Genomic DNA, 22,024 nt, shown 5'->3' on the forward strand with positions numbered 1-22,024 from the left:
TTTGTTTTTCTTGATGACCAAACATCATTGACAACAATGGATTTAAACTTGTAGTACAGTGCTTGGAAACTAGGCTTCATCATCAGTATTGGCTATAGTGATTATCCCTTGTAACTGCCTTGAATACATTGTAGATCTTTTACCATTATCCTTTAAATATATAGTATTTTGCACCATATTTTTATTTTGCTTTGGACTGTAGGAAGAAATGAAAGCCCTCTTACCAAAGCCACACTCCAAAGCACTTTATGCTTTATGATTTTTCTTTAAAATAGAAGTGCTTTTCAAACATTATATGATCTACTAGGTGGCCAGTGCGTAAATGTTTCATGCAAATAAAATACAATTCATTTTATAGTGAGGTTGGTGGTTTGTAGTAGGATGAAAGAGGAACTGGTTCATATGTAGCCATTTCGAGAAGCTGTGCAAAACTGATTATCTTTGCCATGCTGTATCAACACATCCAGGGAAAGAAGTGTAGGGCACAAAGTCAATTTGTAACTTCAATTTTTAAAGAAACAAAACCATATACAATCCTTAATTAACAATTTATCTAAAGCAAAGAACTTAAACTTTAAAATGGGACCTCATTTATCGTTTTTGCAAAAGTATGAAGGGAGAAAAAATGATCGTCAACAAAAATCACCTTCTAGAAATAATACATATAATGATTTGAAGATTATTTGTCATTTTGGATTTTTGCGTTCAAGCAGTGTGGCCGGTTAGCTCAGTTGGTTAGAGCGTGGTGCTAATAACGCCAAGGTCTTGGGTTCGATCCACACACTGGCCATTTGTTTTTCTTAATGACCAAACATCATTGACAACAATGGATTTAAACTTGTAGTACAGTGCTTGGAAACTAGGCTTCATCATCAGTACTGGATATAGTGATTATCCCTTGTAACTGCCTTGAATACATTGTAGATTTTGTACCATTATCCTTTAAATATATAGTATTTTACACCCTATTTTTATTTTGCTTTGGACTGTAGGATGAAATGAAAGCCCTCTTACCAAAGCCACATTTCAAAGCACTTTATGCTTTATGATTTTTCTTTAAAATAGAAGTGCTTTTCAAACATTATATGATCTACTAGGTGGCCAGTGCGTAAATGTTTCATGCAAATAAAATAAAATTCATTTTATAGTGAGGTTGGTTGTTTGTAGTAGGATGAAAGAGGAACTGGTTCATATGTAGCCATTTCGAGAAGCTGTGCAAAACTGATTATCTTTGCCATGCTGTATCAACACATCCAGGGAAAGAAGTGTAGGGCACAAAGTCAATTTGTAACTTCAATTTTTAAAGAAACAAAACCATATACAATCCTTAATTAACAATTTATCTAAAGCAAAGAACTTAAACTTTAAAATGGGACCTCATTTATCGTTTTTGCAAAAGTATGAAGGGAGAAAAAATGATCGTCAACAAAAATCACCTTCTAGAAATAATACATATAATGATTTGAAGATTATTTGTCATTTTGGATTTTTGCATTCAAACAGTGTGGCCGGTTAGCTCAGTTGGTTATAGCGTGGTGCTAATAACGCCAAGGTCTTGGGTTCGATCCACACACTGGCCATTTGTTTTTCTTAATGACCAAACATCATTGACAACAATGGATTTAAACTTGTAGTACAGTGCATGGAAACTAGGCTTCATCATCAGTACTGGATATAGTGATTATCCCTTGTAACTGCCTTGAATACATTGTAGATTTTGTACCATTATCCTTTAAATATATAGTATTTTACACCCTATTTTTATTTTGCTTTGGACTGTAGGATGAAATGAAAGCCCTCTTACCAAAGCCACATTTCAAAGCACTTTATGCTTTATGATTTTTCTTTAAAATAGACATGCTTTTCAATCAGAATATGATCTGCTACGAGGCCCATGCGTAAATGTTTCATGCAAATAAAATACAATTCATTTTATAGTGAGGTTGGTGTTTTGTAGTAGGATGAAAGAAGAACTGGTTCATATGTAGCCAATTCGAGAAGCTGTGCAAAACTGATCATCTTTGCCATGCTGTATCAACACATCCAGGGAAAGAAGTGTAGGGCACAAAGTCAATTTGTAACTTCAATTTTTAAAGAAACAAAACCATATACAATTCTTAACTAACAATTTATCTGAAGCAAGTAACTTAATCTTTAAAATGGGACCTCATTTATCGTTTTTGCAAAAGTATGAAGGGAGAAAAAATGATTGTCAACAAAAATCACCTTTTAGAAATAATATATATAATGATTTGAAGATTATTTGACATTTTGGATTTTCACATTCAAAAAGTGTGGCCGATTAGCTCAGTTGGTTAGAGCATGGTGCTAATAACGCCAAGGTCTTGGGCTCGATCCCCACACTGGCCATTTGTTTTTCTTGATGACCAAACATCATTGACAGCAATGGATTCAAACTTGTAGTACAGTGCTTGGAAACTAGGCTTCATCATCAGTATTGGATATAGTGATTATCCCTTGTAACTGCCTTGAATACATTGTAGATCTTTTACCATTATCCTTTAAATATATAGTATTTTGCACCATATTTTTATTTTGCTTTGGACTGTAGGAAGAAATGAAAGCCCTCTTACCATTAGCCACACTCCAAAGCACTTTATGCTTTATGATTTTTCTTTAAAATAGAAGTGCTTTTCAAACATTATATGATCTACTAGGTGGCCAGTGCGTAAATGTTTCATGCAAATAAAATACAATTAATTTTATAGTGAGGTTGGTGGTTTGTAGTAGGATGAAAGAGGAACTGGTTCATATGTAGCCATTTCGAGAAGCTGTGCAAAACTGATTATCTTTGCCATGCTGTATCAACACATCCAGGGAAAGAAGTGTAGGGCACAAAGTCAATTTGTAACTTCAATTTTTAAAGAAACAAAACCATATACAATCCTTAATTAACAATTTATCTGAAGCAAAGAACTTACACTTTAAAATGGGACCTCATTTATCGTTTTTGCAAAAGTATGAAGGGAGAAAAAATGATCGTCAACAAAAATCACCTTCTAGAAATAATACATATAATGATTTGAAGATTATTTGTCATTTTGGATTTTTGCATTCAAACAGTGTGGCCGGTTAGCTCAGTTGGTTAGAGCGTGGTGCTAATAACGCCAAAGTCTTGGGTTCGATCCACACACTGGCCATTTTTTTTTCTTAATGACCAAACATCATTGACAACAATGGATTTAAACTTGTAGTACAGTGCTTGGAAACTAGGCTTCATCATCAGTACTGGATATAGTGATTATCCCTTGTAACTGCCTTGAATACATTGTAGATTTTGTACCATTATCCTTTAAATATATAGTATTTTACACCCTATTTTTATTTTGCTTTGGACTGTAGGAAGAAATGAAAGCCCTCTTACCAAAGCCACATTTCAAAGCACTTTATGCTTTATGATTTTTCTTTAAAATAGACATGCTTTTCAATCAGTATATGATCTGCTACGAGGCCCATGCGTAATTGTTTCATGCAAATAAAATACAATTCATTTTATAGTGAGGTTGGTGTTTTGTAGTAGGATGAAAGAAGAACTGGTTCATATGTAGCCAATTCGAGAAGCTGTGCAAAACTGATCATCTTTGCCATGCTGTATCAACACATCCAGGGAAAGAAGTGTATGGCACAAAGTCAATTTGTAACTTCAATTTTTAAAGAAACAAAACCATATACAATTCTTAACTAACAATTTATCTGAAGCAAGTAACTTAATCTTTAAAATGGGACCTCATTTATCGTTTTTGCAAAAGTATGAAGGGAGAAAAAATGATTGTCAACAAAAATCACCTTTTAGAAATAATACATATAATGATTTGAAGATTATTTGTCATTTTGGATTTTCACATTCAAACAGTGTGGCCGGTTAGCTCAGTTGGTTATAGCGTGGTGCTAATAACGCCAAGGTCTTGGGTTCGATCCACACATTGGCCGTTTGTTTTTCTTAATGACCAAACATCATTGACAACAATGGATTTAAACTTGTAGTACAGTGCTTGGAAACTAGGCTTCATCATCAGTATTGGCTCTAGTGATTATCTCTTGTAACTGCCTTGAATACATTGTAGATTTTGTACCATTATCCTTTAAATATATAGTATTTTACACCCTATTTTTATTTTGCTTTGGACTGTAGGAAGAAATGAAAGCCCTCTTACCAAAGCCACATTTCAAAGCACTTTATGCTTTATGATTTTTCTTTAAAATAGACATGCTTTTCAATCAGTATATGATCTGCTACGAGGCCCATGCGTAAATGTTTCATGCAAATAAAATACAAATTATTTTATAGTGAGGTTGGTGTTTTGTAGTAGGATGAAAGAAGAACTGGTTCATATGTAGCCAATTCGAGAAGCTGTGCAAAACTGATCATCTTTGCCATGCTGTATCAACACATCCAGGGAAAGAAGTGTATGGCACAAAGTCAATTTGTAACTTCAATTTTTAAAGAAACAAAACCTTATACAATTCTTAACTAACAATTTATCTGAAGCAAGTAACTTAATCTTTAAAATGGGACCTCATTTATCGTTTTTGCAAAAGTATGAAGGGAGAAAAAATGATTGTCAACAAAAATCACCTTCTTGAAATAATACATATAATGATTTGAAGATTATTTGTCATTTTGGATTTTCACCTTCAAACAGTGTGGCCGATTAGCTCAGTTGGTTAGAGCATGGTGCTAATAACGCCAAGGTCTTGGGCTCGATCCCCACACTGGCCATTTGTTTTTCTTGATGACCAAACATCATTGACAGAAATGGATTCAAACTTGTAGTACAGTGCTTGGAAACTAGGCTTCATCATCAGTATTGGCTATAGTGATTATCTCTTGTAACTGCCTTGAATACATTGTAGATCTTTTACCATTATCCTTTAAATATATAGTATTTTGCACCATATTTTTATTTTGCTTTGGACTGTAGGAAGAAATGAAAGCCCTCTTACCAAAGCCACACTCCAAAGCACTTTATGCTTTATGATTTTTCTTTAAAATAGAAGTGCTTTTCAAACATTATATGATCTACTAGGTGGCCAGTGCGTAAATGTTTCATGCAAATAAAATACAATTCATTTTATAGTGAGGTTGGTGGTTTGTAGTAGGATGAAAGAGGAACTGGTTCATATGTAGCCATTTCGAGAAGCTGTGCAAAACTGATTATCTTTGCCATGCTGTATCAACACATCCAGGGAAAGAAGTGTAGGGCACAAAGTCAATTTGTAACTTCAATTTTTAAAGAAACAAAACCATATACAATCCTTAATTAACAATTTATCTAAAGCAAAGAACTTAAACTTTAAAATGGGACCTCATTTATCGTTTTTGCAAAAGTATGAAGGGAGAAAAAATGATCGTCAACAAAAATCACCTTCTAGAAATAATACATATAATGATTTGAAGATTATTTGTCATTTTGGATTTTTGCATTCAAACAGTGTGGCCGGTTAGCTCAGTTGGTTATAGCGTGGTGCTAATAACGCCAAGGTCTTGGGTTCGATCCACACACTGGCCATTTGTTTTTCTTAATGACCAAACATCATTGACAACAATGGATTTAAACTTGTAGTACAGTGCTTGGAAACTAGGCTTCATCATCAGTACTGGATATAGTGATTATCCCTTGTAACTGCCTTGAATACATTGTAGATTTTGTACCATTATCCTTTAAATATATAGTATTTTACACCCTATTTTTATTTTGCTTTGGACTGTAGGATGAAATGAAAGCCCTCTTACCAAAGCCACATTTCAAAGCACTTTATGCTTTATGATTTTTCTTTAAAATAGACATGCTTTTCAATCAGAATATGATCTGCTACGAGGCCCATGCGTAAATGTTTCATGCAAATAAAATACAATTCATTTTATAGTGAGGTTGGTGTTTTGTAGTAGGATGAAAGAAGAACTGGTTCATATGTAGCCATTTCGAGAAGCTGTGCAAAACTGATCATCTTTGCCATGCTGTATCAACACATCCAGGGAAAGAAGTGTAGGGCACAAAGTCAATTTGTAACTTCAATTTTTAAAGAAACAAAACCATATACAATTCTTAACTAACAATTTATCTGAAGCAAGTAACTTAATCTTTAAAATGGGACCTCATTTATCGTTTTTGCAAAAGTATGAAGGGAGAAAAAATGATTGTCAACAAAAATCACCTTTTAGAAATAATATATATAATGATTTGAAGATTATTTGACATTTTGGATTTTCACATTCAAACAGTGTGGCCGGTTAGCTCAGTTGGTTAGAGCGTGGTGCTAATAACGCCAAGGTCTTGGGTTCGATCCCCACACTAGTCATTTGTTTTTCTTGATGACCAAACATCATTGACAACAATGGATTTAAACTTGTAGTACAGTGCTTGGAAACTAGGCTTCATCATCAGTATTGGCTATAGTGATTATCCCTTGTAACTGCCTTGAATACATTGTAGATCTTTTACCATTATCCTTTAAATATATAGTATTTTGCACCATATTTTTATTTTGCTTTGGACTGTAGGAAGAAATAAAAGCCCTCTTACCAAAGCCACACTCCAAAGCACTTTATGCTTTATGATTTTTCTTTAAAATAGAAGTGCTTTTCAAACATTATATGATCTACTAGGTGGCCAGTGCGTAAATGTTTCATGCAAATAAAATACAATTCATTTTATAGTGAGGTTGGTGGTTTGTAGTAGGATGAAAGAGGAACTGGTTCATATGTAGCCATTTCGAGAAGCTGTGCAAAACTGATTATCTTTGCCATGCTGTATCAACACATCCAGGGAAAGAAGTGTAGGGCACAAAGTCAATTTGTAACTTCAATTTTTAAAGAAACAAAACCATATACAATCCTTAATTAACAATTTATCTAAAGCAAAGAACTTAAACTTTAAAATGGGACCTCATTTATCGTTTTTGCAAAAGTATGAAGGGAGAAAAAATGATCGTCAACAAAAATCACCTTCTAGAAATAATACATATAATGATTTGAAGATTATTTGTCATTTTGGATTTTTGCGTTCAAGCAGTGTGGCCGGTTAGCTCAGTTGGTTAGAGCGTGGTGCTAATAATGCAAAGGTCTTGGGTTCGATCCACACACTGGCCATTTGTTTTTCTTAATGACCAAACATCATTGACAACAATGGATTTAAACTTGTAGTACAGTGCTTGGAAACTAGGCTTCATCATCAGTACTGGATATAGTGATTATCCCTTGTAACTGCCTTGAATACATTGTAGATTTTGTACCATTATCCTTTAAATATATAGTATTTTACACCCTATTTTTATTTTGCTTTGGACTGTAGGATGAAATGAAAGCCCTCTTACCAAAGCCACATTTCAAAGCACTTTATGCTTTATGATTTTTCTTTAAAATAGAAGTGCTTTTCAAACATTATATGATCTACTAGGTGGCCAGTGCGTAAATGTTTCATGCAAATAAAATACAATTCATTTTATAGTGAGGTTGGTTGTTTGTAGTAGGATGAAAGAGGAACTGGTTCATATGTAGCCATTTCGAGAAGCTGTGCAAAACTGATTATCTTTGCCATGCTGTATCAACACATCCAGGGAAAGAAGTGTAGGGCACAAAGTCAATTTGTAACTTCAATTTTTAAAGAAACAAAACCATATACAATCCTTAATTAACAATTTATCTAAAGCAAAGAACTTAAACTTTAAAATGGGACCTCATTTATCGTTTTTGCAAAAGTATGAAGGGAGAAAAAATGATCGTCAACAAAAATCACCTTCTAGAAATAATACATATAATGATTTGAAGATTATTTGTCATTTTGGATTTTTGCATTCAAACAGTGTGGCCGGTTAGCTCAGTTGGTTATAGCGTGGTGCTAATAACGCCAAGGTCTTGGGTTCGATCCACACACTGGCCATTTGTTTTTCTTAATGACCAAACATCATTGACAACAATAGATTTAAACTTGTAGTACAGTGCATGGAAACTAGGCTTCATCATCAGTACTGGATATAGTGATTATCCCTTGTAACTGCCTTGAATACATTGTAGATTTTGTACCATTATCCTTTAAATATATAGTATTTTACACCCTATTTTTATTTTGCTTTGGACTGTAGGATGAAATGAAAGCCCTCTTACCAAAGCCACATTTCAAAGCACTTTATGCTTTATGATTTTTCTTTAAAATAGACATGCTTTTCAATCAGAATATGATCTGCTACGAGGCCCATGCGTAAATGTTTCATGCAAATAAAATACAATTCATTTTATAGTGAGGTTGGTGTTTTGTAGTAGGATGAAAGAAGAACTGGTTCATATGTAGCCAATTCGAGAAGCTGTGCAAAACTGATCATCTTTGCCATGCTGTATCAACACATCCAGGGAAAGAAGTGTAGGGCACAAAGTCAATTTGTAACTTCAATTTTTAAAGAAACAAAACCATATACAATTCTTAACTAACAATTTATCTGAAGCAAGTAACTTAATCTTTAAAATGGGACCTCATTTATCGTTTTTGCAAAAGTATGAAGGGAGAAAAAATGATTGTCAACAAAAATCACCTTTTAGAAATAATATATATAATGATTTGAAGATTATTTGACATTTTGGATTTTCACATTCAAAAAGTGTGGCCGATTAGCTCAGTTGGTTAGAGCATGGTGCTAATAACGCCAAGGTCTTGGGCTCGATCCCCACACTGGCCATTTGTTTTTCTTGATGACCAAACATCATTGACAGCAATGGATTCAAACTTGTAGTACAGTGCTTGGAAACTAGGCTTCATCATCAGTATTGGCTATAGTGATTATCCCTTGTAACTGCCTTGAATACATTGTAGATCTTTTACCATTATCCTTTAAATATATAGTATTTTGCACCATATTTTTATTTTGCTTTGGACTGTAGGAAGAAATGAAAGCCCTCTTACCATTAGCCACACTCCAAAGCACTTTATGCTTTATGATTTTTCTTTAAAATAGAAGTGCTTTTCAAACATTATATGATCTACTAGGTGGCCAGTGCGTAAATGTTTCATGCAAATAAAATACAATTAATTTTATAGTGAGGTTGGTGGTTTGTAGTAGGATGAAAGAGGAACTGGTTCATATGTAGCCATTTCGAGAAGCTGTGCAAAACTGATTATCTTTGCCATGCTGTATCAACACATCCAGGGAAAGAAGTGTAGGGCACAAAGTCAATTTGTAACTTCAATTTTTAAAGAAACAAAACCATATACAATCCTTAATTAACAATTTATCTGAAGCAAAGAACTTACACTTTAAAATGGGACCTCATTTATCGTTTTTGCAAAAGTATGAAGGGAGAAAAAATGATCGTCAACAAAAATCACCTTCTAGAAATAATACATATAATGATTTGAAGATTATTTGTCATTTTGGATTTTTGCATTCAAACAGTGTGGCCGGTTAGCTCAGTTGGTTAGAGCGTGGTGCTAATAACGCCAAAGTCTTGGGTTCGATCCACACACTGGCCATTTTTTTTTCTTAATGACCAAACATCATTGACAACAATGGATTTAAACTTGTAGTACAGTGCTTGGAAACTAGGCTTCATCATCAGTACTGGATATAGTGATTATCCCTTGTAACTGCCTTGAATACATTGTAGATTTTGTACCATTATCCTTTAAATATATAGTATTTTACACCCTATTTTTATTTTGCTTTGGACTGTAGGAAGAAATGAAAGCCCTCTTACCAAAGCCACATTTCAAAGCACTTTATGCTTTATGATTTTTCTTTAAAATAGACATGCTTTTCAATCAGTATATGATCTGCTACGAGGCCCATGCGTAATTGTTTCATGCAAATAAAATACAATTCATTTTATAGTGAGGTTGGTGTTTTGTAGTAGGATGAAAGAAGAACTGGTTCATATGTAGCCAATTCGAGAAGCTGTGCAAAACTGATCATCTTTGCCATGCTGTATCAACACATCCAGGGAAAGAAGTGTATGGCACAAAGTCAATTTGTAACTTCAATTTTTAAAGAAACAAAACCATATACAATTCTTAACTAACAATTTATCTGAAGCAAGTAACTTAATCTTTAAAATGGGACCTCATTTATCGTTTTTGCAAAAGTATGAAGGGAGAAAAAATGATTGTCAACAAAAATCACCTTTTAGAAATAATACATATAATGATTTGAAGATTATTTGTCATTTTGGATTTTCACATTCAAACAGTGTGGCCGGTTAGCTCAGTTGGTTATAGCGTGGTGCTAATAACGCCAAGGTCTTGGGTTCGATCCACACATTGGCCGTTTGTTTTTCTTAATGACCAAACATCATTGACAACAATGGATTTAAACTTGTAGTACAGTGCTTGGAAACTAGGCTTCATCATCAGTATTGGCTCTAGTGATTATCTCTTGTAACTGCCTTGAATACATTGTAGATTTTGTACCATTATCCTTTAAATATATAGTATTTTACACCCTATTTTTATTTTGCTTTGGACTGTAGGAAGAAATGAAAGCCCTCTTACCAAAGCCACATTTCAAAGCACTTTATGCTTTATGATTTTTCTTTAAAATAGACATGCTTTTCAATCAGTATATGATCTGCTACGAGGCCCATGCGTAAATGTTTCATGCAAATAAAATACAATTCATTTTATAGTGAGGTTGGTGTTTTGTAGTAGGATGAAAGAAGAACTGGTTCATATGTAGCCAATTCGAGAAGCTGTGCAAAACTGATCATCTTTGCCATGCTGTATCAACACATCCAGGGAAAGAAGTGTATGGCACAAAGTCAATTTGTAACTTCAATTTTTAAAGAAACAAAACCTTATACAATTCTTAACTAACAATTTATCTGAAGCAAGTAACTTAATCTTTAAAATGGGACCTCATTTATCGTTTTTGCAAAAGTATGAAGGGAGAAAAAATGATTGTCAACAAAAATCACCTTCTTGAAATAATACATATAATGATTTAAAGATTATTTGTCATTTTGGATTTTCACCTTCAAACAGTGTGGCCGATTAGCTCAGTTGGTTAGAGCATGGTGCTAATAACGCCAAGGTCTTGGGCTCGATCCCCACACTGGCCATTTGTTTTTCTTGATGACCAAACATCATTGACAGAAATGGATTCAAACTTGTAGTACAGTGCTTGGAAACTAGGCTTCATCATCAGTATTGGCTATAGTGATTATCTCTTGTAACTGCCTTGAATACATTGTAGATCTTTTACCATTATCCTTTAAATATATAGTATTTTGCACCATATTTTTATTTTGCTTTGGACTGTAGGAAGAAATGAAAGCCCTCTTACCAAAGCCACACTCCAAAGCACTTTATGCTTTATGATTTTTCTTTAAAATAGAAGTGCTTTTCAAACATTATATGATCTACTAGGTGGCCAGTGCGTAAATGTTTCATGCAAATAAAATACAATTCATTTTATAGTGAGGTTGTTGGTTTGTAGTAGGATGAAAGAGGAACTGGTTCATATGTAGCCATAAATGGGACCTCATTTATCGTTTTTGCAAAAGTATGAAGGGAGAAAAAATGATTGTCAACAAAAATCACCTTCTTGAAATAATACATATAATGATTTAAAGATTATTTGTCATTTTGGATTTTCACCTTCAAACAGTGTGGCCGATTAGCTCAGTTGGTTAGAGCATGGTGCTAATAACGCCAAGGTCTTGGGCTCGATCCCCACACTGGCCATTTGTTTTTCTTGATGACCAAACATCATTGACAGAAATGGATTCAAACTTGTAGTACAGTGCTTGGAAACTAGGCTTCATCATCAGTATTGGCTATAGTGATTATCTCTTGTAACTGCCTTGAATACATTGTAGATCTTTTACCATTATCCTTTAAATATATAGTATTTTGCACCATATTTTTATTTTGCTTTGGACTGTAGGAAGAAATGAAAGCCCTCTTACCAAAGCCACACTCCAAAGCACTTTATGCTTTATGATTTTTCTTTAAAATAGAAGTGCTTTTCAAACATTATATGATCTACTAGGTGGCCAGTGCGTAAATGTTTCATGCAAATAAAATACAATTCATTTTATAGTGAGGTTGTTGGTTTGTAGTAGGATGAAAGAGGAACTGGTTCATATGTAGCCATTTCGAGAAGCTGTGCAAAACTGATTATCTTTGCCATGCTGTATCAACACATCCAGGGAAAGAAGTGTAGGGCACAAAGTCAATTTGTAACTTCAATTTTTAAAGAAACAAAACCATATACAATCCTTAATTAACAATTTATCTAAAGCAAAGAACTTAAACTTTAAAATGGGACCTCATTTATCGTTTTTGCAAAAGTATGAAGGGAGAAAAAATGATCGTCAACAAAAATCACCTTCTAGAAATAACACATATAATGATTTGAAGATTATTTGTCATTTTGGATTTTCGCATTCAAACAGTGTGGCCGGTTAGCTCAGTTGGTTATAGCGTGGTGCTAATAACGCCAAGGTCTTGGGTTCGATCCACACACTGGCCATTTTTTTTTCTTAATGACCAAACATCATTGACAACAATGGATTTAAACTTGTAGTACAGTGCTTGGAAACTAGGCTTCATCATCAGTACTGGATATAGTGATTATCCCTTGTAACTGCCTTGAATACATTGTAGATTTTGTACCATTATCCTTTAAATATATAGTATTTTACACCCTATTTTTATTTTGCTTTGGACTGTAGGAAGAAATGAAAGCCCTCTTACCAAAGCCACATTTCAAAGCACTTTATGCTTTATGATTGTTCTTTAAAATAGACATGCTTTTCAATCAGTATATGATCTGCTACGAGGCCCATGCATAAATGTTTCATGCAAATAAAATACAATTCATTTTATAGTGAGGTTGGTGTTTTGTAGTAGGATGAAAGAAGAACTGGTTCATATGTAGCCAATTCGAGAAGCTGTGCAAAACTGATCATCTTTGCCATGCTGTATCAACACATCCAGGGAAAGAAGTGTATGGCACAAAGTCAATTTGTAACTTCAATTTTTAAAGAAACAAAACCATATACAATTCTTAACTAACAATTTATCTGAAGCAAGTAACTTAATCTTTAAAATGGGACCTCATTTATCGTTTTTGCAAAAGTATGAAGGGAGAAAAAATGATTGTCAACAAAAATCACCTTTTTGAAATAATATATATAATGATTTGAAGATTATTTGTCATTTTGGATTTTCACATTCAAACAGTGTGGCCGATTAGCTCAGTTGGTTAGAGCATGGTGCTAATAACGCCAAGGTCTTCGGCTCGATCCCCACACTGGCCATTTGTTTTTCTTGATGACCAAACATCATTGCCAGAAATGGATTCAAACTTGTAGTACAGTGCTTGGAAACTAGGCTTCATCATCAGTATTGGCTATAGTGATTATCTCTTGTAACTGCCTTGAATACATTATAGATCTTTTACCATTTTCCTTTAAATATATAGTATTTTACACCCTATTTTTATTTTGATTTGGACTGTAGGAAGAAATGAAAGCCCTATTACCAATGCCACACTTTAAAGCACTTTATGCTTTATGATTTTTCTTTAAAATAGAAATGCTTTTCAAACATTATATGATCTACTAGGTGGCCAGTGCGTAAATGTTTCATGCAAATAAAATACAAGGTACTTGTGAGTTATCCGGGCGCCCGATTTTTTGATTGTATGCCTTAAGTTAAGGCATACAATCAGATGCGATGCGATGCGATATCGCATCGCATCGCATGCGACCATCGGATGCGATGGCCCGATTTTTCCATAGGAATCAATGTTAAAATGATTCCTATGGAAAAAGGGGTCCTTTTCATACCCCTACTATCCAAGTGGGCATGGAGTTGGATATAAACCTGTGGCGAGCGTAGCGAGCCACCGAGCCCGAAGCGTGGCGAGCGAAGCGAGCCCCGCGAGGGGACGGTATTCTGTGTCCCCTCGCGGGGCTCGCTACGCTCGCCACGCTTCGGGCTCGGTGGCTCGCTACGCTCGCCACAGGTTTATATCCAACTCCATGCCCACTTGGATAGTAGGGGTATGAAAAGGACCCTTTTTCCCATTGAATTCCATGTTAAAATGGACTCAGTCCATTTTAACATTGATTCCTATGGAAAAATCGGGTCATCGCATCGCATCGCATCGCATCCGATGGTCGCATGCGATGCGATGCGATGTCCCGATCCGACCCGATTTTAAAATCGGGCGCCCGGATAACTCATAAGTACCAAATACAATTCATTTTATAGTGAGGTTGGTTGTTTGTAGTAGGATGAAAGAGGAACTGGTTCATATGTAGCCATTTTGAGAAGCTGTGCAAAACTGATCATCTTTGCCATGCTGTATCAACACATCTAGGGAAAGAAGTGTAGGGCACAAAGTCAATTTGTAACTTCAATTTTTAAAGAAACAAAACCATATACAATTCTTAACTAACAATTTATCTGAAGCAAATAACTTAATCTTTAAAATGGGACCTCATTTCTCGTTTTTGCAAAAGTATGAAGGGAGAAAAAATGATTGTCAACAAAAATCACCTTTTCGAAATAATATATATAATGATTTGAAGATTATTTGTCATTTTGGATTTTCACATTCAAACAGTGTGGCCGATTAGCTCAGTTGGTTAGAGCATGGTGCTAATAACGCCAAGGTCTTGGGCTCGATCCCCACACTGGCCATTTGTTTTTCTTGATGACCAAACATCATTGATAGCAATGGATTTAAACTTGTAGTACAGTGCTTGGAAACTAGGCTTCATCATCAGTATTGGCTCTAGTGATTATCTCTTGTAACTGCCTTGAATACATTGTAGATTTTGTACCATTATCCTTTAAATATATAGTATTTTACACCCTATTTTTATTTTGCTTTGGACTGTAGGATGAAATGAAAGCCCTCTTACCAAAGCCACATTTCAAAGCACTTTATGCTTTATGATTTTTCTTTAAAATAGACATGCTTTTCAATCAGTATATGATCTGCTACGAGGCCCATGCGTAAATGTTTCATGCAAATAAAATACAATTCATTTTATAGTGAGGTTGGTGTTTTGTAGTACGATGAAAGAAGAACTGGTTCATATGTAGCCAATTCGAGAAGCTGTGCAAAACTGATCATCTTTGCCATGCTGTATCAACACATCCAGGGAAAGAAGTGTAGGGCACAAAGTCAATTTGTAACTTCAATTTTTAAAGAAACAAAACCATATACAATTCTTAACTAACAATTTATCTGAAGCAAGTAACTTAATCTTTAAAATGGGACCTCATTTATCGTTTTTGCAAAAGTATGAAGGGAGAAAAAATGATTGTCAACAAAAATCACCTTTTAGAAATAATATATATAATGATTTGAAGATTATTTGTCATTTTGGATTTTCACATTCAAACAGTGTGGCCGGTTAGCTCAGTTGGTTAGAGCGTGGTGCTAATAACGCCAAGGTCTTGGGTTCGATCCCCACACTAGTCATTTGTTTTTCTTGATGACCAAACATCATTGACAACAATGGATTTAAACTTGTAGTACAGTGCTTGGAAACTAGGCTTCATCATCAGTATTGGCTATAGTGATTATCCCTTGTAACTGCCTTGAATACCTTGTAGATCTTTTACCATTATCCTTTAAATATATAGTATTTTACACCCTATTTTTATTTTGATTTGGACTGTAGGAAGAAATGACAGCCCTATTACCAATGCCACACTTCAAAGCACTTTATGCTTTATGATTTTTCTTTAGAATAGAAATGCTTTTCGAACATTATATGATCTACTAGGTGGCCAGTGTGTAAATGTTTCGTGCAAATAAAATACAATTCATTTTATAGTGAGGTTGGTGGTTTGTAGTAGGATGAAAGAGGAACTGGTTCATATGTAGCCATTTCGAGAAGCTGTGCAAAACTGATCATCTTTGCCATGCTGTATCAACACATCCAGGGAAAGAAGTGTAGGGCACAAAGTCAATTTGTAACGTCAATTTTTAAAGAAACAAAACCATATACAATTCTTAACTAACAATTTATCTGAAGCAAGTAACTTAATCTTTAAAATGGGACCATTTATCGTTTTTGCAAAAGTATGAAGGGAGAAAAAATGATTGTCAACAAAAATCACCTTTTAGAAATAATATATATAATGATTTGAAGATTATTTGTCATTTTGGATTTTCACATTCAAACAGTGTGGCCGGTTAGCTCAGTTGGTTAGAGCGTGGTGCCAATAACGCCAAGGTCTTGGGTTCGATCCCCACACTAGTCATTTGTTTTTCTTGATGACCAAACATCATTGACAACAATGGATTTAAACTTGTAGTACAGTGCTTGGAAACTAGGCTTCATCATCAGTATTGGCTATAGTGATTATCCCTTGTAACTGCCTTGAATACATTGTAGATCTTTTACCATTTTCCTTTAAATATATAGTATTTTACACCCTATTTTTATTTTGATTTGGACTGTAGGAAGAAATGAAAGCCCTATTACCAATGCCACACTTCAAAGCACTTTATGCTTTATGATTTTTCTTTAAAATAGAAATGCTTTTCAAACATTATATGATCTACTAGGTGGCCAGTGTGTAAATGTTTCGTGCAAATAAAATACAATTCATTTTATAGTGAGGTTGGTGGTTTGTAGTAGGATGAAAGAGGAACTGGTTCATATGTAGCCATTTCGAGAAGCTGTGCAAAACTGATCATCTTTGCCATGCTGTATCAACACATCCAGGGAAAGAAGTGTAGGGCACAAAGTCAATTTGTAACTTCAATTTTTAAAGAAACAAAACCATATACAATTCTTAACTAACAATTTATCTGAAGCAAGTAACTTAATCTTTAAAATGGGACCATTTATCGTTTTTGCAAAAGTATGAAGGGAGAAAAAATGATTGTCAACAAAAATCACCTTTTAGAAATAATATATATAATGATTTGAAGATTATTTGTCATTTTGGATTTTCACATTCAAACAGTGTGGCCGGTTAGCTCAGTTGGTTAGAGCGTGGTGCTAATAACGCCAAGGTCTTGGGTTCGATCCCCACACTAGTCATTTGTTTTTCTTGATGACCAAACATCATTGACAACAATGGATTTAAACTTGTAGTACAGTGCTTGGAAACTAGGCTTCATCATCAGTATTGGCTATAGTGATTATCCCTTGTAACTGCCTTGAATACATTGTAGATCTTTTACCATTATCCTTTAAATATATAGTATTTTACACCCTATTTTTATTTAGCTTTGGACTGTAGGAAGAAATGAAAGCCCTCTTACCAAAGCCACATTTCAAAGCACTTTATGCTTTATGATTTTTCTTTAAAATAGACATGCTTTTCAATCAGTATATGATCTGCTACGAGGCCCATGCGTAAATGTTTCATGCAAATAAAATACAATTCATTTTATAGTGAGGTTGGTGTTTTGTAGTAGGATGAAAGAAGAACTGGTTCATATGTAGCCAATTCGAGAAGCTGTGCAAAACTGATCATCTTTGCCATGCTGTATCAACACATCCAGGGAAAGAAGTGTAGGGCACAAAGTCAATTTGTAACTTCAATTTTTAAAGAAACAAAACCATATACAATTCTTAACTAACAATTTATCTGAAGCAAGTAACTTAATCTTTAAAATGGGACTTCATTTATCGTTTTTGCAAAAGTATGAAGGGAGAAAAAATGATTGTCAACAAAAATCACCTTTTAGAAATAATATATATAATGATTTGAAGATTATTTGTCATTTTGGATTTTCACATTCAAACAGTGTGGCCGGTTAGCTCAGTTGGTTAGAGCGTCGTGCTAATAACGCCAAGGTCTTGGGTTCGATCCCCACACTAGTCATTTGTTTTTCTTGATGACCAAACATCATTGACAACAATGGATTCAAACTTGTAGTACAGTGCTTGGAAACTAGGCTTCATCATCAGTATTGGCTATAGTGATTATCCCTTGTAACTGCCTTGAATACATTGTAGATCTTTTACCATTATCCTTTAAATATATAGTATTTTACACCCTATTTTTATTTTGATTTGGACTGTAGGAAGAAATGAAAGCCCTCTTACTAAAGCCACATTTCAAAGCACTTTATGCTTTATGATTTTTCTTTAAAATAGACATGCTTTTCAAACATTATATGATCTACTAGGTGGCCAGTGCGTAAATGTTTCGTGCAAATAAAATACAATTCATTTTATAGTGAGGTTGGTGGTTTGTAGTAGGATGAAAGAAGAACTGGTTCATATGTAGCCATTTCGAGAAGCTGTGCAAAACTGATTATCTTTGCCATACTGTATCAACACATCCAGGGAAAGAAGTGTAGGGCACAAAGTCAATTTGTAACTTCAATTTTTAAAGAAACAAAACCATATACAATCCTTAATTAACAATTTATCTAAAGCAAAGAACTTAAACTTTAAAATGGGACCTCATTTATCGTTTTTGCAAAAGTATAAAGGGAGAAAAAATGATCGTCAACAAAAATCACCTTCTAGAAATAATACATATAATGATTTGAAGATTATTTGTCATTTTGGATTTTTGCATTCAAACAGTGTGGCCGGTTAGCTCAGTTGGTTATAGCGTGGAGCTAATAATGCCAAGGTCTTGGGTTCGATCCCCCAACTGGCTATTTGTTTTTCTTGATGACCAAACATCATTGACAACAATGGATTTAAACTTGTAGTACAGTGCTTGGAAACTAGGCTTCATCATCAGTATTGGCTATAGTGATTATCCCTTGTAACTGCCTTGAATACATTGTAGATTTTGCACCATTATCCTTTAAATATATAGTATTTTACACCCTATTTTTATTTTGCTTTGGACTGTAGGAAGAAATGAAAGCCCTCTTACCAAAGCCACATTTCAAAGCACTTTATGCTTTATGATTTTTCTTTAAAATAGACATGCTTTTCAATCAGTATATGATCTGCTACGAGGCCCATGCGTAAATGTTTCATGCAAATAAAATACAATTCATTTTATAGTGAGGTTGGTGTTTTGTAGTAGGATGAAAGAAGAACTGGTTCATATGTAGCCAATTCGAGAAGCTGTGCAAAACTGATCATCTTTGCCATGCTGTATCAACACATCCAGGGAAAGAAGTGTAGGGCACAAAGTCAATTTGTAACTTCAATTTTTAAAGAAACAAAACCATATACAATTCTTAACTAACAATTTATCTGAAGCAAGTAACTTAATCTTTAAAATGGGACTTCATTTATCGTTTTTGCAAAAGTATGAAGGGAGAAAAAATGATTGTCAACAAAAATCACCTTTTAGAAATAATATATATAATGATTTGAAGATTATTTGTCATTTTGGATTTTCACATTCAAACAGTGTGGCCGGTTAGCTCAGTTGGTTAGAGCGTGGTGCTAATAACGCCAAGGTCTTGGGTTCGATCCCCACACTAGTCATTTGTTTTTCTTGATGACCAAACATCATTGACAACAATGGATTCAAACTTGTAGTACAGTGCTAGGAAACTAGGCTTCATCATCAGTATTGGCTATAGTGATTATCCCTTGTAACTGCCTTGAATACATTGTAGATCTTTTACCATTATCCTTTAAATATATAGTATTTTACACCCTATTTTTATTTTGATTTGGACTGTAGGAAGAAATGAAAGCCCTCTTACTAAAGCCACATTTCAAAGCACTTTATGCTTTATGATTTTTCTTTAAAATAGACATGCTTTTCAAACATTATATGATCTACTAGGTGGCCAGTGCGTAAATGTTTCGTGCAAATAAAATACAATTCATTTTATAGTGAGGTTGGTGGTTTGTAGTAGGATGAAAGAGGAACTGGTTCATATGTAGCCATTTCGAGAAGCTGTGCAAAACTGATCATCTTTGCCATGCTGTACCAACACATCCAGGGAAAGAAGTGTAGGGCACAAAGTCAATTTGTAACGTCAATTTTTAAAGAAACAAAACCATATACAATTCTTAACTAACAATTTATCTGAAGCAAGTAACTTAATCTTTAAAATGGGACCATTTATCGTTTTTGCAAAAGTATGAAGGGAGAAAAAATGATTGTCAACAAAAATCACCTTTTAGAAATAATATATATAATGATTTGAAGATTATTTGTCATTTTGGATTTTCACATTCAAACAGTGTGGCCGGTTAGCTCAGTTGGTTAGAGCGTGGTGCCAATAACGCCAAGGTCTTGGGTTCGATCCCCACACTAGTCATTTGTTTTTCTTGATGACCAAACATCATTGACAACAATGGATTTAAACTTGTAGTACAGTGCTTGGAAACTAGGCTTCATCATCAGTATTGGCTATAGTGATTATCCCTTGTAACTGCCTTGAATACATTGTAGATCTTTTACCATTTTCCTTTAAATATATAGTATTTTACACCCTATTTTTATTTTGATTTGGACTGTAGGAAGAAATGAAAGCCCTATTACCAATGCCACACTTCAAAGCACTTTATGCTTTATGATTTTTCTTTAAAATAGAAATGCTTTTCAAACATTATATGATCTACTAGGTGGCCAGTGTGTAAATGTTTCGTGCAAATAAAATACAATTCATTTTATAGTGAGGTTGGTGGTTTGTAGTAGGATGAAAGAGGAACTGGTTCATATGTAGCCATTTCGAGAAGCTGTGCAAAACTGATCATCTTTGCCATGCTGTATCAACACATCCAGGGAAAGAAGTGTAGGGCACAAAGTCAATTTGTAACTTCAATTTTTAAAGAAACAAAACCATATACAATTCTTAACTAACAATTTATCTGAAGCAAGTAACTTAATCTTTAAAATGGGACCATTTATCGTTTTTGCAAAAGTATGAAGGGAGAAAAAATGATTGTCAACAAAAATCACCTTTTAGAAATAATATAAATAATGATTTGAAGATTATTTGTCATTTTGGATTTTCACATTCAAACAGTGTGGCCGGTTAGCTCAGTTGGTTAGAGCGTGGTGCTAATAACGCCAAGGTCTTGGGTTCGATCCCCACACTAGTCATTTGTTTTTCTTGATGACCAAACATCATTGACAACAATGGATTTAAACTTGTAGTACAGTGCTTGGAAACTAGGCTTCATCATCAGTATTGGCTATAGTGATTATCCCTTGTAACTGCCTTGAATACATTGTAGATCTTTTACCATTATCCTTTAAATATATAGTATTTTACACCCTATTTTTATTTAGCTTTGGACTGTAGGAAGAAATGAAAGCCCTCTTACCAAAGCCACATTTCAAAGCACTTTATGCTTTATGATTTTTCTTTAAAATAGACATGCTTTTCAATCAGTATATGATCTGCTACGAGGCCCATGCGTAAATGTTTCATGCAAATAAAATACAATTCATTTTATAGTGAGGTTGGTGTTTTGTAGTAGGATGAAAGAAGAACTGGTTCATATGTAGCCAATTCGAGAAGCTGTGCAAAACTGATCATCTTTGCCATGCTGTATCAACACATCCAGGGAAAGAAGTGTAGGGCACAAAGTCAATTTGTAACTTCAATTTTTAAAGAAACAAAACCATATACAATTCTTAACTAACAATTTATCTGAAGCAAGTAACTTAATCTTTAAAATGGGACTTCATTTATCGTTTTTGCAAAAGTATGAAGGGAGAAAAAATGATTGTCAACAAAAATCACCTTTTAGAAATAATATATATAATGATTTGAAGATTATTTGTCATTTTGGATTTTCACATTCAAACAGTGTGGCCGGTTAGCTCAGTTGGTTAGAGCGTGGTGCTAATAACGCCAAGGTCTTGGGTTCGATCCCCACACTAGTCATTTGTTTTTCTTGATGACCAAACATCATTGACAACAATGGATTCAAACTTGTAGTACAGTGCTTGGAAACTAGGCTTCATCATCAGTATTGGCTATAGTGATTATCCCTTGTAACTGCCTTGAATACATTGTAGATCTTTTACCATTATCCTTTAAATATATAGTATTTTACACCCTATTTTTATTTTGATTTGGACTGTAGGAAGAAATGAAAGCCCTCTTACTAAAGCCACATTTCAAAGCACTTTATGCTTTATGATTTTTC

The 22,024-nt window shown here is 34.2% G+C and overlaps 6 non-coding genes across 6 annotated transcripts; all 6 read left to right on the forward strand.

The window, feature by feature from the left end:
- Positions 1 to 6,247: 6,247 nt before the first annotated feature.
- Positions 6,248 to 6,321, forward strand: TRNAI-AAU (transfer RNA isoleucine (anticodon AAU)). Its single transcript has one exon. It is a non-coding gene; the product is annotated as a tRNA-Ile (tRNA).
- Positions 6,322 to 15,373: 9,052 nt separating this feature from the next.
- Positions 15,374 to 15,447, forward strand: TRNAI-AAU (transfer RNA isoleucine (anticodon AAU)). Its single transcript has one exon. It is a non-coding gene; the product is annotated as a tRNA-Ile (tRNA).
- Positions 15,448 to 16,949: 1,502 nt separating this feature from the next.
- TRNAI-AAU (transfer RNA isoleucine (anticodon AAU)) lies at positions 16,950 to 17,023 on the forward strand. Its single transcript has one exon. It is a non-coding gene; the product is annotated as a tRNA-Ile (tRNA).
- Positions 17,024 to 19,319: 2,296 nt separating this feature from the next.
- On the forward strand, positions 19,320 to 19,393 carry TRNAI-AAU (transfer RNA isoleucine (anticodon AAU)). Its single transcript has one exon. It is a non-coding gene; the product is annotated as a tRNA-Ile (tRNA).
- Positions 19,394 to 20,895: 1,502 nt separating this feature from the next.
- TRNAI-AAU (transfer RNA isoleucine (anticodon AAU)) lies at positions 20,896 to 20,969 on the forward strand. The gene has a single exon. It is a non-coding gene; the product is annotated as a tRNA-Ile (tRNA).
- A 716-nt stretch (positions 20,970 to 21,685) lies between these two features.
- Positions 21,686 to 21,759, forward strand: TRNAI-AAU (transfer RNA isoleucine (anticodon AAU)). Its single transcript has one exon. It is a non-coding gene; the product is annotated as a tRNA-Ile (tRNA).
- Positions 21,760 to 22,024: the final 265 nt, after the last annotated feature.

Source organism: Crinia signifera, chromosome 2, assembly GCF_055691185.1.
Source record: "Crinia signifera chromosome 2, ASM5569118v1, whole genome shotgun sequence".
Classification (NCBI taxonomy): Eukaryota; Metazoa; Chordata; class Amphibia; order Anura; family Myobatrachidae; genus Crinia; species Crinia signifera.